The sequence below is a fragment of the Choloepus didactylus genome, chromosome 13, assembly GCF_015220235.1.
Source record: "Choloepus didactylus isolate mChoDid1 chromosome 13, mChoDid1.pri, whole genome shotgun sequence".
Taxonomy (NCBI): Eukaryota; Metazoa; Chordata; class Mammalia; order Pilosa; family Megalonychidae; genus Choloepus; species Choloepus didactylus.
This window is the reverse complement of record NC_051319.1, coordinates 14,811,926-14,830,949: the sequence shown is the minus strand read 5'-3', so window position 1 is coordinate 14,830,949 and position 19,024 is coordinate 14,811,926. Positions and strand designations below refer to the sequence as shown.

Sequence of the window (19,024 nt, the reverse complement as noted above, 5' to 3'; positions counted from 1 at the left end):
CCACTAAGGGATCTGAGATAGGATCCCTGGCTCTGCATTTTTAACTTTTATTTTTTACATCTTTATTTTTCATAAATGCATAAATGGATTCATAGCATATATACTGGTTTAACTTGTTTTAAATTTTTTATACTATATCCCTCCTCTCTTCTCTACATTAACAATCTAATATATTTCTTTCAATATTCTTATCCACACTCACATAATCATACACAAACATATAAAACATATTCATGCAGCCATATTTACAGGTACTCACGTAAAGAGTTTTGGCATTGTCTTGAAAAGATGGGAATATATTACATATTTTTCTGCAACTTCTTTTCTTCCTTAATAATATTTATGGCAGAGTTTCTCAGTGAGATGTGCTTTGGTAAAGAGACTGCCTAAGGTTTCTTATCCCAGTATGCCACAGATATTATTTTCTTTGTGTACCATGACTATAGAGATTGAAAGGGTGGGGAAGCACGGACTTGTGGAAATCCCTCCAAATCAACAAATACGCATTGGGGACCCAGGGCCCAGGTCCCCTCCCCTCCATAGTGAAAGTAAGTTATTCACGTAGCTGTCTAATTGACTGGGACAGACATTAAAGGTCATCAGACCTCCCAGGGGTGAGGGGGGTGGGGGGGTGGGGAATGTACAAATTATATTGTAACTCCCCTCCCTTGTTGAATTGTAATTTGAAAGCTATACCTTTTTGGATATATGTTATATTTCACAATAAGGAAATAACTGAAACTGTGGAACTGTAACCTACAATATTTTTTGAAATTTGCTAACTACTTGTTAAATTGCACTTTGGAAAGTTATCACTTCTATGTATATATGTTATATTCAACAATAAAAAAATGATTAAACTGAAAAAAAAATTAAAAATAAAAAAATAACTCCCCTCCCCTGATCACTGTTGATAACAAATCTCCACACCCCTGTGTCACAAGACCCTGCTGAAACTCTGTTCTCACACCCTATGGAATGTCTTTGTCCTAACCCTTATAAACCACCCACTGGCATCCACTCCCATCCCCCAACCCCACTCTTTGCAGAGTGCTAACTTCCATTTTTCCCAGCTGGCCACTGCCATGGAACATCTCCTGTCCATAAGTCCTAGTTAAAATCATGTCTAACTCCATGCCTGGCATGCTCTTCAGTCTTGGGCTGAGCTGAGTTGAAACATCTAATTCATTCTTTTTAACATTTGCAAAATCAGCATGTTGAAAGGCCCCAGATGATTCCAACAGAGATGATATGCTAACCAAACTTTCAGAACTGATTATTAGGATATTCAGCTGTATGGCCCTGGGGTGAGTGGATTGATTCATTAGCTTTTATAACATTTGGAATCACAGGATGTGGGAGACAAAAGGACCTTTAGCCTGTCCTATCATGGACAAAGATAATGAGTTTCGACATGTTAAGTGATCTGCTTCCGTCCCACAGAAGAGAATGAAAGAACTGGGCACAGAACTCAGATCTCTTAACTTGTGTTTTTGACATTAACTTGATAGATTTGGTTAGTAATAATTTCATATAGGAGGAGGAAATGTTATATGCATGGTAGAGAGATATATGAATCCGTTTATATGCAGCATATGGGCAGTCCTCATTTGTTGAAGCATATGAGGACATTTTACGTGAGTACATGTAAATATGGCTGCATGAATATGTTTTATATGTTTGTATATGATTATGTGAGTGTGGATAAGAATATTGAAAGAAATATATTTGATTGTTAATGTAGAGAAGAGAGGAGGGATGTAGTATAAAAAATTTAAAACAAGTTAAAAATTTAAAACAAGTTAAACCAGTATATATGCTATGAATCCATTTATATATTATTCATTTATATGCAGCATATGAGCAGTCCTCATTTGTTGAAGGAGTTCATTTTCCAGGGTTTGCCTTCAAAAAAGGACAGAACAAAGAACAAAGAATCGAAATTAGTTTCTAGGCCTGGGTCTGCCACAAATTGGTCATATCAGTTCACCAGGACTTATCACAGTGGCTAGCAAAACAATTGTAAGTATTTGTTGAATGAACAGGACTCAGCTGAGGGTATTCTGGAGTTTAAAGAGCTACACCAACAGCACTCTGACAAGTAAGTAGTGTGGCCTTCCTCGGTGACTCAATCTGGTGGCAGTCCCTTTGGTTCCAGAGGACTGCCTCGGTTCTCCCACATTATCACAGAACGTACAATTGGGCAAACAGAAACCCTCGAGCTCCAAAGGTGAGTTTCCTCTGCTGATTCCCTATCAATCTGCAAACTACCATGGAATATCTCTGAGGTAACATCTCTGTCCTTGATGCCAGAGACAACCTGAAATATAAAAGGCTCAGTCCCAGGGCCAGGACTAGGGTAAGGCCAGAGAGGTGCCTAGGGCACAAGATTTCAGGAGGCACTCACTCTCATACTCATACAAATGTTGAGCCTGCATTCAGTCTTCCACCTTCTAACCAAGTTGTTGAGATGAGACAACCACAGTGAAGCTCCAGTTTTGGGGGAAGTTCAACCTGGGCTCAATTCCTGCTGCTTTTTGTACTGTCTGACTCCAGGCAAGTTGCTCAACCTCCCCAATCCTCAAATTCTACTACTTACCTCCTCCATTACTGCGGTGGTCCAAACTATCAATGTCTCTCACCTGTATCACTGCAATAGCCTCTTAACTAGATTGCCTGCTTCCACCTTTTCCCCTACAATTTACTCTCAACACAGTGACAAACTGAATCTTTTAAAATGTAAGTCAGATCGTGTCAATCATCCAGTCAAAACCCTCTCACAGCTTTCCAGCCCTATCAGAGTAAAAGCCAATATCCTCACTATGGGCTTGCAAGGCCCTATAGGCTCCAGCCCTCTCTTACCTCTCTAACTTCATTTTCTGTTGTTCTCCCCTTTGTTATTCTGTTTCAGCCATCCTGGTCTCACTGCTTGACATCTGTCCTAGGCATGCTCCCACCTCAGAGCTTTTGTACTTACTGTTCCCTCTGCCTGGAATGCATTTCCCTCATAACTGCATGGCTTACCATCTCACCTCCTTCAAGGCTTTGTGCTCAAATGTTAACTTTCAGAAAGGCCTTCTCTGACCACCCTTTTTAAATATGAGTTCTCTACTCTCTAGCACTTCCTCCTCTACCCACTTTATTTTACTCTTTTCCACCATTTCACATACTCTCTGCTCCCACTAGAATGTAAGCTCCATGAGGACAGGAATTTTTGTGAATTTTGATCACTGAGGTATCCTCAGTGGCTAAGGCAGTACCTAGTGCATAATAGTGCAGGCTCAAAAACTATTTGTTGAATGAATAATATCAAATACAGACAATTGTCCTACCTCATAGAATTGTGTGAATTAAATCAGAGAATGCTCAATAAATGGTACTATTGAGATTAAGGGACAAATTTTTACCACAAGAAAAACTGGCTAAATATAAAAATACAAAAAAGCAGTTCATGATAGGCAAAGACAATAGGCCACAGAGGTGTTCAGAGGGAAGAGGGGTTGCTGTGGATTGGAGGGGGATTCTGAAGGCTTCACAGAAAAGGGGGGATTTGATATGGGCCTTGGAGGCCTAGTAGCATTGGAATTAGCATGAAGCAGAGAGAGGACAGAGGAACACATCTGTAGGCTTGAGCGAAAGCACAGACATGAGAGAGCACATGGTATAAGTGCTTTCATCATCCCACATCCACTGTGGGAGAGACATCAGGAAAGAAAATAGCATGGGAAAAGGCACTGAATCTTTCTCACCAGGTGCCTTAGTTCATTCATTTCTCTTCAATTCAATAACTTGACCACAAGCAAGTCACTGTTTCATTCCACCACCCATTATCCAGATCATTGCCTCCCAAGCTCACCACCCAAACCAACCCCATCCCAGCCAACTGTCTCTAAATAACCACCCTTTCCCATGCAATTATATGCTGCTCAAGATGCTGAATGCCTTTAATATTCTCCAGATAATTACATTATGGTGACATTCTTTTATAATTCATTGTGTAAAAGTATTCTGTAGTACATGAATGCAATGAACATAAAAACAAATGTAGATTTTCAGACTCAGTTTACCTGTGACTATATATGAACTTACAGTCCCTTGTACCAAAAATGCCCTTCACCCACTCAATTTCTGCTTGTCAAAGTCTAATCAGTCCTTCATAGCCAATTTCAAATGACATGTCCTGTATAAATCCTTTCTGGGTATCCCTAATCCAAATTTGTCTCTCCCTTCCCTATAGTATCCAAAACAAGTCTGGGTTTTTCTTATGGAACTCATAATAGACAATCTCCTATGAGTATAAAGTGATTAGTACATGCCCAGCACTTAAAGGCAGGGAAAGTTCATCTGTGTATTCCTCGCAGGGTCTAGACTAGCATTCTATCCTACTGTGTGCTCAATGAATAGTTGTGTTTACTGTTAAGTTCTCTTGCCTTATAAAAGAAATTAACACTTAACATTCATCTTTGGGCAAGCTAAGCACAAATATAAGATTAAGAACAACCATTTCAGGTATCAGTGCTGTTCTAGTTTGCTAATGCTGCAGAATGCAAAACACCAGAGATGGATCAGCTTTTATAAAAGGGGGTTTATTTGGCTACACAGTTACAGTCTTAAGGCCATAAAGTATCCAAGGTAACACATCAGTAATCAGGTACCTTCACTGGAGGATGGCCAATGGCATCCGGAAAACCTCTGCTGGCTGGGAAGGCAAGTGGCTGGCGTCTGCTCCAAAGTTCTTGCTTCAAAACGGCTTTCTCCCAGGACGTTCCTCTCTAGCAAGCTTGCTCCTCTTCAAAACATCACTCACAGCTGCACTGAGTTCCCTCCCTTTGAGTCAGCTCATTTATATGGCTCCACCGATCAAGGCCCACCCTGAATGGGTGGGGCCATGCCTCCACAGGAACATCTCATCAGAGTCACCACCCACAGCTGGGTGGGGCACATCCAAGCAAATCTAGTGAGCACCAAAATGTCTGCCCCACAAGACTACACCAAAGATAATGGCGTTTGGGGGACACAATATATTCAAACTGGCACAAGTACCAATAGAATTGTGCAGCTATTATGATGATATCTTCTGAACTGAAGTTCTGAATTCTAATTGATGACACAGAAATATCATGGAGGCATTTTGTGCCAGTTTGAATGTATTATGCCCTCCAAAATACCATTATCTTTGATGCAATCTTGTGTGGGCAGACATATGAGTGCTGATTAGATTGTGATTCTTTGAGTGTTTCTATGGAGATGTGTCCCACCCAACTGTAGGTGATAACTCTGATTGGATAATTTCTTATGGAGGTGTGGCCCTGCCCATTCAGCGTGGGCCTTGATTAGTTCAGTGGAGCATCATATACGCTCAGACAGAAAGGGTGAGCTTGCTACAGCCAAGAGGGACATTTAAAGAATGCATAGGAGCTGAGAGAGTAGCTGCATCTGAGAGACAAATTTTGAAGATGGCTGTTGGAAGCTGACACTGACATTTTGGAGAACACCATTTTGAAATGCAACCTGGGAGCAAGCAGATGCCAGCCATGTGCCTTCCGAGATAATAGAGGTTTTCCAGATGCCAATGGCCATCCTTCAGTGAAGGTACCCCCTTACCTTGGACACTTTATGGCCTTAAGACTATAACTTTGTAACCAAATAAGCCCCCTTTATAAAAGCCAATCCATGTCTGGTATTTTCCTTAATGGCAGCATTAGCAAACCAGAACATATTTTAAATGGTTTTGGTCAATGAGATGTAAGCACTAACAGTAGGGCTCATTTTATTTTCCTAAAACAGTGTGAATATCACCATTGTGGTGAAATTACCCTTATTTTGCAAGAAAGAATGTCAGTATTATATGCACATATATACATTTCCATATATTCCTAAATTTTAAGAAGGAGGCATTTACCAGTGATGATATTTAAAATACTATAAATTTAAAAGAAATATTACAGTCCCATATCTGGTTTGATTACTAAATAAAATCTATGTGTGAAGAGTTAGAAAGAGGGCTACTGATTATTTTTATCTAGGTAGATTTTCGAAAAACTGTTTTTTGCATGAACTCTGAATTATATAATCATACTTGATATTACCTAATGGCTATGCAATTTCATATAAGTTTTCCAAGGACAGTTTATAATTCTTAAATTGCAAATTAGCCATAAATCTTCAGGGGACTCATGTAAGAGAGGAAACGCTCACAGCAATCTAACCCATTTTCTGATCTCCCAAAGGAATACCCCCAAATCTGATTATTAGGCTATTAAGGAAAGAAAAGTTACTTTCAGATTCTCCTTCCCTACTTTAATGCTGAGAATTTTAAGAAAGAAATCAGGCTTATTGAGAATGGCTATTTTATTCCCTACCTTACAGAATGAGAGAGTAGAGGCAACTAAAATTTCTTGAGTTACTAATATATGCTAGGCACTGAAATGTTGGAGGCTTAACAGATATTTTTTCATATAACAACATACCTGTGGGAGGTAGATATTTTTCTCTCCATTTTACAAATGAGAAATTGGAAGCTCAGAGAGGTAAAGTAAATCTGAGGGTTATTTTAAGAATTATTGTGAGAAACTGAGGCTTCATATCTGGGTTTTATATTGTTCATCCTTGCATTCTATATTAGGCTTTCTTATATTGCCCAAGTAGAGAACTCCATGGTGTTTTTTTTGTTTTTTTGTTTTGTTTTTTTTTTGAGAAGTGACATATCTTATTGGCTATTTAAGCATGCCACTTTCACTCACGCTTCCCCACTGTCCCCCCCCAGATGACTGGGGAGACACAGTACAGGGGTGTGGATAACTGTATTCATAGTCTCTGATGTGAGAATTGGAGTTCTCACCCACCCCCACTGCAAGCAACTCCCTTCATCTGACCAGTCCTTGGGTCAAATACCATTTGTGGCCTCAGGAACTTTGATGGTCCTGCCTGCTCCACTCCCTGAGATAAGGTAATCCTGGCATGATTTTAGACTCTGGAGCAGAGGTCAGACATTGTTCCTCCCATGAACATCAGAGTGGACCTGCATAAGCCGCTTACACCCCAGAGGTCTTAGCCAAAGCCCTGAGTTTTGCTGGGAGATGGCCTTTCTTTAAGTTTTCACAGCCTCTTTCTTATGGAACCTGGCACAAGTTCCTTTGGAAGCTTGTTAGAAGATAGTAGAAAGCCAGCACAACTGTTTCTAGGAAATTGTCCTTTCATCCTTGATCATAATCATTGTCCCTGGACCAAGCCTGGGAATCTTGACATTCTCTCACCTTGAAGCATCCTCCCTGGAAAAGGGAAGGTTTCAGAGGTCAGAGCATACACCTGTTCCCATTCTTTGTGCTAAAACTTCTTAGTTCTAGGACTGGGCATTAGCTCCAGTTTGTTTCATTGCTGACTCTTCCAGAATACCCATAAAGGCTTAGGCAAACAGAACTCACTAAACAACAGGAGATATGTAAATCAACTTCCCTTATATCAAGCCAGAACTATAAATCTCATATTGAGTTATACTTAAAGAAATTGGAGAGCCTTATCTATCTTTCAGCTATCAACGTCAAATTTCTCTCTATTTTTTTTTTTTTTTTTTGATCATGCAATTGACCTATAGTCTTTCCTGACAACCCCCATCCAAAGGAATTAATTATTCCTCTGTAGAATCACAGAATTCTGGTCATATCTTTATCTATAGAAATCATTACCTTGTATTGTAATTACCACTGTCTTACCTTGTATTCTGCCAAAAATAGGACCTAGGGTGCAAGTGACAAGGAATGTGGGTGTAAGTAGTTTATTTAGGTATTGTTCCCAGAAGCCAGAATGAGAGAGAGGAGAAAATGAGACATGTAAAAAGGGAACATAAATAAAGGATGCATTATTAAGCAGGTTACAACTGTGGATAATTGAGACTCCATCCAGTGGGGATGCTCTGAGGAAACATGTAAAATGTCTCTTAGAATTATCCTTTAAAGGATGGGGTTCCAGGGGTGTTTATCTACCAACTCCTGTTCCCTGATGGTTGAGATTTCTCCCTAGAATGTGGTGTGGGGCACCAACGGTGTCTCCCACATCTCTTTACATATCTCTGTCCTCCTCTAAATTATGTATATCTCTAGGATACACACAATATCCTAGTCATTTTCACATCCTAGCTACCCAGCACAACATCTGGCACAGGGTAAAAACTGAATGATTGCTTGGGTGGATGGATGGATGGATGGACAGGTGGATGGATATAGTTAAAGCCAAGGAAATTTCTTTCACGTCAGATTTTCACTCACCTACCAACTCTATTAATTTCTTTTATGACTTGCTTTGTTAATGGTAATTTTTACCATATGTTCTGATTTTTTGGCCATAAAATGCTATATTTTATCATAGTACATAAAACTGCAGTAAAAGTTTCTAAAGCTTTTTTTAAAGGAACACTAAAATTCCTGTATAAAAAATAAACTTATGAAATAATTTGCCCTCCCTTTGCTTACTTCATTATCCACCTTTCACCATAAAGAGCACAAAATCATGGTTAGTAAAATATGCAGAGAAAATGTTAACTTTGTTAGGCAAGATTCAGAAGAAATTAACCACATTTTCACAAGGGTATTAGACTGGTTTCTTGATTAAATTGATTTTGATACACAAAGGAATTTGAATTTGGAAAATAAACTCAATGGAGATGTACTGATATGAGATTTTAAAGATTAATGTTAAGAAAAAAATAATCAGGTCCAATAATTTCAAATTAAGTGGAGTGAAGGTCTCAGAACATTAGTTCAAGTTGAGAACTCAGGCACGTCTAACCATGTCAGGGTAGCTGGTAGACAAGCCCAGCAGGGCACATTTTTAAGAGAACCAAGGAGCATCATGGGAGGGACAATGACAGATGTTGACAGCCAACCTCTAGGCCTAACTCCCTGAAGTCACTGGGGAAGAGGAACTCTTCCTTTATTACCTCACAGGCAATGTGCCTGATGGAGAAAGAGTTCAGCCCCTGGTGAGGGAATACGAGGGCCCAGGCTTGTTCCGTGGACAAGGGCTGGGGTCTGAGAGAAAAGACAATTCTGGATGCAGTATGATATGAATCACTCAGATTGCCTTCCGGTCCAGCCTTCAAAAACTCATGCCAAGCTCCTTAAAAAAGGCTATAATAGAGAGGAAGCTAAATTATGAGCTATATCACTAGAAGTACAATAAGGAACCGAGAATAGAAACTCTGCCTCCTGTGGGGAAAGAAATTCCTTCCTTTGGAACCAATGACTTTGCCAGTATTGGGAGAGTTGAAAGAAGGGATTAGGCTTGGAGTAGTGGGATGGTAATGTTAGACACTTCTAGGCAGAAGAAGAAGGTGATCATAGGCTTCTAGGAACCTACACAGAAAAGTAGTAACATCAAGAGAAGGAGAAAGTAAAGGGCTCCAGGCGTCCAGCTAGGAGGCAGAGCTGAGATTGAAACCACAGTTTGTGCTTCCTGGGTATCAGAATCATAAAGGACATCCTATAATCTCTAACTGCACATCTCAGACCAAACCACAATGACTAGGACAAGTTTCATTGACCATTACTGGTTAACACTGATTTTTGTTCCTTCCTCAAGTGCAAAGTTTCTGGAAACTCAGTTTCATTAGGCATACAAATAGGTCATAGTATTAAATATTTCTTGGTATTTGCCACAAGAAATAAAATTATAAATAAGAACAATTTGACTTGAGTATTATATTTCATTCACATATTAAGGCATGTGTTTTACCATACCAGCAACTGATATCTGTTAAAAGAAAGATTCTTCTTAATCTAGCAAATTGTACAATTTGAGAAAAAGATTTTGGAATGACATTCTGGTGCAATCCCCCAACCAAAACACACACACACACACATAAATTTAGAAAAATATTATTTGAGAAAAGTGTAGAAAACTAAAGTCAAATGGTTAATCAGCAATCTTCAATTCATGCATAGATTATTATAAAAACATTAAAATGATTTTTAAAAAGAATCTGTAGTAAAATGAAAGAACAAATATAATGATGAATATGTATAAATGTATACCTAAAATGTAAAAACATAAAATCGGAAAAGAAAATAGATGGGCTATTTGTTTTCTTTTTTCTAATTTACTTCTCAGAATTTATTTAACTGATGGTATGATAAGCCCCTTACTACTGGCTCTTTCCTAAATTTTAATTACTCCACTCAATGCAAAGAAGCAAAACAAAACAAAAATACAAAAAATGTTCAGAAGTTTAAATCCAACCTTAGTGAGAAAACTCTTACATATCATTCTTTTTCTTACCAATATCACTTTCCCACGAGTGTCTTGGGACTTAACATTGATACTGGCATTAATTATATTTTAAATTTGTAATTATTTTATTCTGATTAGTAATGTATCCACATGATACAATATTCAAAAGATACAAAAATGCCCACAGTATCAAGATAATTCCTCTTCAATCTTTGAAAACCCAGACTCCCAATTCTCATTCCATAAGAGAAGCACTGTTAACAGTTTCTTGTCTATCCTTCTAGAGATGCATATACGTATGATCCTGTGTTTTCTTTGCTTTGTTTTCTTTGAAAGGGCCTTGTTGGAAATCCTTCAGTTCTTCTGATGGTTACCTTTATAACTTTATATAATATGTTTAATTTTCATTTTCTTCAGATAATTTCTATTGATTCCCCACTATGTTTCCATTTCTTCTCACCTTCCTTCCTTCTCCCACTTAATGTTGATTGATTACATTTTTATTCCAAGTTCTAAAATATTTGCCTTTACACCTATAAACACACTTGTATCTCTGAATCTTTGACCATCAATCAGAATAAATAATAGTATTCTTTTATTACTTATCCCTTCTTACAAATTCTCCCTCCCAACTGTAGATGCTGTTCTATATCAGCATAGTTTATAACATTTGCATTCTATACTATAACCATAATTACTAAAGCTGTTCTAGTCTCAGTCCTATATTTAATTGGATTGAATACTCACCCTCAGTCTTTTTGTCGCTTTTCCGACATTCACTCTTTGCATAAGTTCATCCTTTTGTAATTTCTTTTAAAAAGGGTTCTTGGGAACTATGTTCCCTGAGTTTTCCTTTAATGTTTTAAAACATTTGAACAACATTTTGACTAGGTATAACACTTCTTCCTTAGAGGACTTCTAGTATTGCTTGTTGCTGTGCAAAATCTAAGTCTGGTTTGATTTTTTTTTTAACTGTTTAGACATAGGTTTACCAAGCACAACCCTCGCTTCTACTTGTCATACCAGTCCCCCATCTATTTTCCCAAAGTATTATTATCCTTAGTGCACTAAAATAAATTCAACTTGTACTTGATAGATCTTCACTTGGTTCTTCTGGCTTCTGCCATTGTCTCATTTACCTTGCAGTTAAAACTTAGAGACCACCTGGGTCTCTCTTTTGACTCTTTCCATACACAAAGTAGCCAACACCTTCCCTAGGATGGTTTTCCAAGCAGTCTGTGATTAAACAAAATGTTTGTACCCAGAAGGGCAGGGACAGCTGACACCTGGTTTCTTATGAAGGTAGAAGAATTCGAGGATGTTGTCTCTGCCAGTCACTTGGTACCAGCCTATTGTTCCATGGCCCATGCTGCAGCCTGCAAGTTGATGAAGTCACAGTGACTTCCTGGTGTTGGAGTAAAAGTAATGTTCTAGCTCAGGGGTCAGCAAACTTTTTTCTTCTGTAAAGGATCAGAGAGTAGATATTTTCAACTTTGCAAGTCATGTGGTCTCTGACACAACTATTCACCTCTTCCATGGACAATATGTAAACAATAGGCGTGGCCACATTTGACCCTTAGACTATAGTTTGCCAACCCCTGTTCTAGCTCATGAAAAAAAATCTGTCCTGCATTAATGTATGTGTAATTGATAACGATGCACATAAAATTTACAGTTATGTCCAAACAAGTGGCAATATTCTACAATAAATACAGATAATTTATATATACAGAGTAATTGAACTGAAACATTTTTGTGACAAAGCTGATGCTGAATAAAAAAAAGTTAACAAGTGGGCTTCCCTCTTTGCTGCCCATCACCAGTTAGATTTGAGAAATGTTTGTGCCTTTGAAGAACTATGGTACTTTGTAAATCAACCTAATTGCCCCACAGTGGTATTGTACTAAGCAAATAATCCCCTCAGTATGTGTTTAGGACTCACTAAGTAGCATTTGAGGAATCCTGACATACCAAAAAAATCACAGAAAACAGTGGGTTATTAGCAATCTCGATTGCTCTTAAATTTTCCTGAGAAACATGAGGAATTTGTATATTTGGCCCATAAGCAAAGAGACTTCAAACAATATCTGTTTTTAGCATATAAATATATGTCTAAACATCTTGATTCCAACATATCCTTCCTATCTTGCAAAAGAGATCAAAGGAAAAATCACATGGGAAACTGGCTGCAGCCCTATTAAATCTGCTAATTCTTTTGATGAATCAAATTCAATTTTCTGTTATCATCATATTTTCTCAATATAGGACATTTTTGAGAAGGTAATAATCTCGTTTTTTTATTATTAATCATTAGCCATGGGTAATTCATTTCTTCAATTAAATTTCCTAGGGTAGTTATATACCATGAGCTACTACAATTCAATTGCCAAGTTTCCTAGCTGGCACAAACAGCTCTGTCTATGGACCGATGTTCTATAACTAAAATATCTACTGGCTGGATAGTCAGTCTCATAATACAATAGCAGAATAACCCCTACTCCCTTCCAGTTCTCTCCTCTTGGAATAATGGAGGTGGGGGAGGAGCAGTTTATCTCACATGGGCAATAGTGCCTACCTACACTTCATCTATTGCCTATTAGGAACATGATGTCCTCTAACTTTTTGACAACTACAAGCTGACCTCAGGAGAGAGCACAGAACGGTGGAAAACTCACACTCCTACAGTAACCTGTTTCAGGTGTGAATGAAAACAGGCCCTGTTCTGGTTTTCTAAAGCTGCCAGAATGCAATATACCAGAAACAAGTTGGCATTTACAATGGGGATTTATTAGTGTACAAATTTACAGTTCTAAGACCAAGAAAATGTCTCAATTAAGGCATTAACAGTACGATACCTTCTCTGAAGAAAGGCTGCTGTTATCTAGGGTTCCTCTGTCAGATAGCAAGGCACATGGCTGGCATTTGCTGTTCCTTCTCTTCTGGGTTTTGTTGCTTTCAGCTCCTGGCTTCAGTGGCTCTCTCAGCATCTCTGGGGGCTCTCCTCTAAGCTCCTCTGGGTGTTCTCTCTCTGAGCTCTCTGGCCTTCCCTTCCTTTTATCCTCATAAAGGACTCCAGTAAAGGATTAAGACCCACCTTGAATTGGGTGGGTCACATCTCAGTTGAAATAACCTAATCAAAGGGTCCCACCCACAACAGGTCTGAACCCACAGGAATGGATTAAAAGAACATGGCCTTTTCTGGGGTAGATAACAGCTTCAAATCAGCACAGTCCCAATCCTTAATTTCCCGCAGCGTAGATAACACTGGACTGTAGCACTTAAAATTTTACTGAAGGCTTGAAAATATTAAAGAGGAATGAGAACCTATAAAAGAAAAAACATAAAATGGAAACTTAGATATTGGTCCTAGAGTGATTAGCCATCATCTTGCACTGAGGGTCCCTTGTAGGCTATTTTCGTCTTTAGCCCCAAGTATGTCACAAGTGGCTGGTGCCATCTTATCTTTCACAGGCATGTATCTCCATCATGTCCTCCTTACCCAGAGTCAGGTCCCACTGCACCCAACCAGAGAGAGAATGAAGTCCTCCCTTCCCCTCAACCAAGGCTCTCTTTATGTCTTCCTCCCGGAAACCAACAATGGGTCTCTTTTGGTTTGCTAAAGCTGCTGAAATGCAATATACCAGAAATGGATTGGCTTTTACAATGGAGATTTATTTAGCTTACAAGTTACAATTCTAAGGCTTTGAAAAATGTCCAAATTAAGGCATCAGCAAGAGGATACCTTCTCTGAAGAAAGGCTGCTTGCATCTGGGGTTCCTCTATCACATGGGAAGCCACATGGCCAGTGTCTGTTGATCCTTCTCTCCCAGGTTTCATTACTTTCATGTTCTGATTCTCAGTTTCTATGGGTCCTTTCTTGCTTCTCTGAGGTGTTTCTCTCTCTAACCTCTCTCCAAATAGCTCTGCCTTTTATCCTCTCATAAAGGGCTCCCATAAGGGCTTAAGTCCCACCTTGAATGGGGTGATTCACATCTCATTTGAAAGAACTTAATCAAAATGTCCCACCCACAATAGGTCCACACCAAACAAGAAAGGATTAAAAGAATGTAGCCTTTTCTGGGGTACATAATAGCTCCAAACCAGCACAGGGTCTATCACCTTACTCAGTAGAAATAGGTTCATCCTCAGCCCCATAACTTACACAAAATAATCCCAGTAGTTGACAGTACACTTCGCAAACTCCTGATCTTTCATTTACAAGTGGCATCATAGGTGAGACATTAACTATGCAGTTCATAGCAGACTGCAACAATCTGGTGTAGTTTCATTTCACAGTCCTCTTCCAGCATTCAGTGGAGAGGAAATTAGATATACGTGTCCTCTCTGGCATGGTCCTAGTCCCATGACTTCCTGTGAGCACATGCCTGAATCAAAAGGCTCTCGTCTCTCAGAAAACAATTCTCTTTTAATTAGTAGAAGGATTTTTCCCTAACTTTATATCATTCTAGAAAGGTATAATGCAATTTAGATCGCTAAACAAAACAATAGGTCAAACACAAACATCTGTGTTTCGTTCAGTGTCCACAAGAAAGTACCAGCCACGTACTTTTCTACAATGACATAATTTAAAAAGTTACCAAAGTAGCCATGCCCAGAACAAAGAGCAGAATGCAGAAACTGCTCATCACCTTCCCAAATGGTTTTCCAGTTTCAACAATTTCCCCAAGGTACCAATTAAACTGGTGTGTGATTATAGCCTTGCTGAGTCTTGGCTGGTTAAATCTGTTGGTGGTTTAGTAGGCCAAAGGTCAGTCAGTCCTACAGAGAGTCCAAAATCCAGGAACCCCAGTTATAGTGATGAACATGTTTTTTGTTTCAATTTTAAATAGTACGTGCTTTTTTCCTGACAATATCCTATTTTGTTTATTCTGCCTTAGAAATGCTCATAAGCACCATTTGACCCTAGTGATGGTTGGAAATACAAGCACATTTATATTGTATGGATTATTCAAATACCAAATGTGTGAATGAAGCAGGAATGCTGTCAAGTGGAAACTACTGAATATTTTTTCCATTCTTATGATAAACTAGATGGGCCCTAGTTTGTCAATGAAAGAGATACTTTGACCAAATTATGTCTGTTAGTAGATTAGTCTTTATAAAGAACCATATCAAGGGCCAAAAACCTAAAATATAATTTTTAAAAATCACATTGTGGGGTTTATAGATTACTTTTCTCTTCTCTAATTCATTAATGTTTAAAACTTTTATTAATTTCTTCTAATTCCTATAGTTTATTTTGCAATTATTTTCCTCAATTCTTGAGATAGATGCTTAGTTGATTGTTTCTAAAAATTGTTTTAATGATGAAAGCATTTACACTACAAATTGACTTCCAAGTATAGGAACCACTCCCATGGTTTTATGTGGTATTCTCATTATCATTAATGTTCCAATAGTAGATAATTTCCATTTTTATTTTCTTTGTTGTCTCCAAAGTTGTTTAGGGTAGTGTTTTTCAATTTCAAGGTGGTTAGAATTTACTACATTTTGTGATCCAAAAATATAACCAATACAATATACTCTTTGCAACATTTTCTTTTTGGCTTAAAATATGATTCATTTTTTTGGTAAATATTTCATGGCAGTGTGATAAAAGTAAGTATTCCCTTCTTATATGTTGTATACATATTTATATTTTTGTAAAATACAGTTTATTATTCATGTTCTTTGTATTCTCTACATCCTTATTTTTTCTACTTTATTTGTTTGAAAACAGAGTCATGCTGAAATGCAATTTGGTCTATTTGTCCCTGAATTTCTAGCCATCTTTGCTTGAAAAAGACAAGTTTATGGTATCTGTGCCACCTAGATCTCCTTTAAAGGAAATGCCACACTCCTTGACAAAAATTGAACACCACTTACCTATACCTATATCTCAGCCACTGCTGATAAAACAAGAGGTGGAGCCTGTTCTTTAGGTTGTTCAACTCTTGTCTCTGCTACATAAACTCCCTCTTATTTGTTTACTGGTTGGAATGCAAAAGAAAGCATTTGTTAGGTAAATGCTTGCTCTGTTGATTTGCCTCATGTATATACAGCTGCAATTGGCATCACCACTTTACGAAAAATCTACTATTGTGATAATCACCTTATCACCTGTCCAGCTTTTGCATGAGATAAATAGGCAGTTTACATGAAGACATGGTAGGAATTACCAACCCTTAATCTTTCAAGGAAATATGATGGCACTAACCTCTGTACTTCCTTTAAGGATGTGGTATTGCTTTTGTCTTACTATCTTGGAGAGGGAGGATGTAGTTTCAGAGTCCTTGACCCTTTCTGCCATGCTAGCATTTTCTCCCTTGTCATGGAATCAATGTAGATATTCTATTAGGTAGTAAATGTCAGTCAGGATTCTAATCGAAAACATAGAATATCCAAAGTAGGATAATTCAAGGAAAGGTTATATACCAAAGGACTCTTGAGCAAGGATATGGACAAATGGCAACAACACAGGATAATGCATTAACTCAAGGCTAGTAACAGTATAGCTGTCATCACCCTTACACCTGAAGGTACTAAGGAAAGGAGATGTTATTGAAATCCAGAAGAAGAGAGAGAGATGTAAAGTTGGCCACTTTCAGAGGACCAGTGACCCTTTCTTGAGAGGTCCAGCCAGCCAAAGGTGACTTCTGAGGAAGAAAACTTGAGAAATAAATGCACTGACCTTATTCCCCTCTCTCCCTGATAGGTTAAGTTCATCTTTTCAAGTCAGAGCACTAACCAGGTTTGCTGGATGTCTTCTGTCTGCCCCACCAGATCCACTCCCCACCCTTCTCCACACTGTTCTCTGTCCTAGGAGGTGGGTCCATATGCATTCATGCTTTAATGGCCTCCTGTGGCCCCTGATTTCTGATTCAGTTTGGCCAGTGAGGAGGCTGGCAGGAGGCCTAAAGGAGGGAGCCTTGTGATCTTGGCTGCAGCAGTCTGTAGTGAAGTCTCCATCTCACTTGGATAAAGGGGGAAGGGAAGAAGCTGTCTTGGTTCCAATACCACAGAATCTCACCTTTCTTATAGAAGTTTCATAGATTTTGCTGAATAGGTGATTCTTCATATCCTATTTGCCCTTAGAAGCATTTTCAGAGGCTTTAAATGATTGTTTTTCTAAATAATTTTCACCAGTTTCACTGGCGAGCAGGTCACTGGAGCTCCTCACACTGTCATGTCAAAGGTTAATCAACAAACCATTGATTCTTAAATTCATTTTGCTAAATGAAAGAAGCCAGACACAAAATACTACATATTGTTTAATTCCATTTATATGAAACTTCAAAATAGGCAAATTCATAGAGATAGAAAGCATATTAGTAGTTAGCACAGGCTGGGGGTAAAGGGAGAATAGGGAGTAACTGTCAATGGATGTGAGGTTTCTTTTCAGGATGAAAATATTTTGAAATTGATAGTGGTGGTGGTTGCACAACCTTGTGAATATACTAAAAGTCACTGAATTGTACACTTTACAAGGATGAATTTTTTTGGTATGTGACTTGTATGTCAATAAAATAAAATAAAGGGAAAAAAACAAACCACAAGGGAATTAAAATGATATGCTGGAAGATATCTATTTAACACAAAATAAGACAGTGGTTGGGAAATTGAGGCACACACACACACAAAAAAACGTAAGACGTATAGAAAACCACTAACACTGGGGCAGGTATAAATTCTACTTTATCAGTAATTAAATTGAGTTAAACCCTCCAACCAAAAGATGGGGACTAGCAGATTGATTAAAGAAAACATGATCCAACTATATGCTGTCTTTAAGATTCTCACCTTAAATACAAAGACAGAAATGGGATGAAAGTGAAAGGGTGCAAAAAGATATACCATGCACCTGCAATCCTGCAGTTGCAGTCATGTTCTCCCAGCTCTTTTCCCTGCCAGTGCAGGCAGAACTGTGACCTAGCTGCTGCCCACATTGCTGCCACCTGTGATGGGGTGAAGCTCATTGGAGGTGCCACCTAGGACTCCTTGGACAAGAGGCTATAGCAGGTGACAAAGGAATTTCCACTTTCCCTGAATCAGACAACCTTTTCAAATGGATGGAGACCATCCATGGAATAGGTTTCATGGTATATGAAGATCTGAGGTGTAAGGTGTCCCTGGAGTTCCCCAGTGGCTACCCACACAACCCACCCTAGGTAAAGTTCCTTATAATCTGATACCACCCAACATGGACCCCCAGGGTAACATCTGCTTGGACATCCTGAAGGACAAGTGGTCCACCCTGTATGATGTCAAAACGATCTTCTTCTCTATCTAGAGCCTGCTGGGAGAACTCAACATTTTAACTCTTTGAACACACATGCTGCTAAGCTCTGGAAAAACCATACAGCCTTTAAGAATTATCTGCAAGAAATCTACTCAAAGCAAGTCTCCAGCCATGAGCACTGACCCAGGCTGTCTAGCCTCTCTCTTTGTGTTATCTTTTTTTATTTCCTTACTTAGATAGTTTGTCCTTTCCTTCTGTATAGTGCTCTGTCTTTAACTGTGGTGTCATTTCGGTTTTGTTTCTGTTTTTAAAATGAAGTCTCTGTTGACACCTTGTGATGAATATATTAAGTAAATATATTTTGGTTTAAAAAAAGATATACCACACAAACCATAATCAAAAGACAGCTGGAATAGTTATACTAACATCAGACAAAATAGATTTTAAGATAAAATAGGACATTTTATGATTAAAGTATAAATCCATCAGGAAGATTTAACAATTATAAACATATATGCACCTAACAGCAAAGTCTCAAAATACATGAAGCAAAAATTGAAC

At 38.4% G+C, this 19,024-nt stretch overlaps 1 pseudogene; it reads left to right on the top strand.

Moving 5' to 3' along the window:
• The first annotated feature begins 436 nt into the window (after positions 1 to 436).
• LOC119508441 lies at positions 437 to 18,645 on the top strand (annotated as a pseudogene).
• The last annotated feature ends 379 nt before the right edge of the window (positions 18,646 to 19,024 follow it).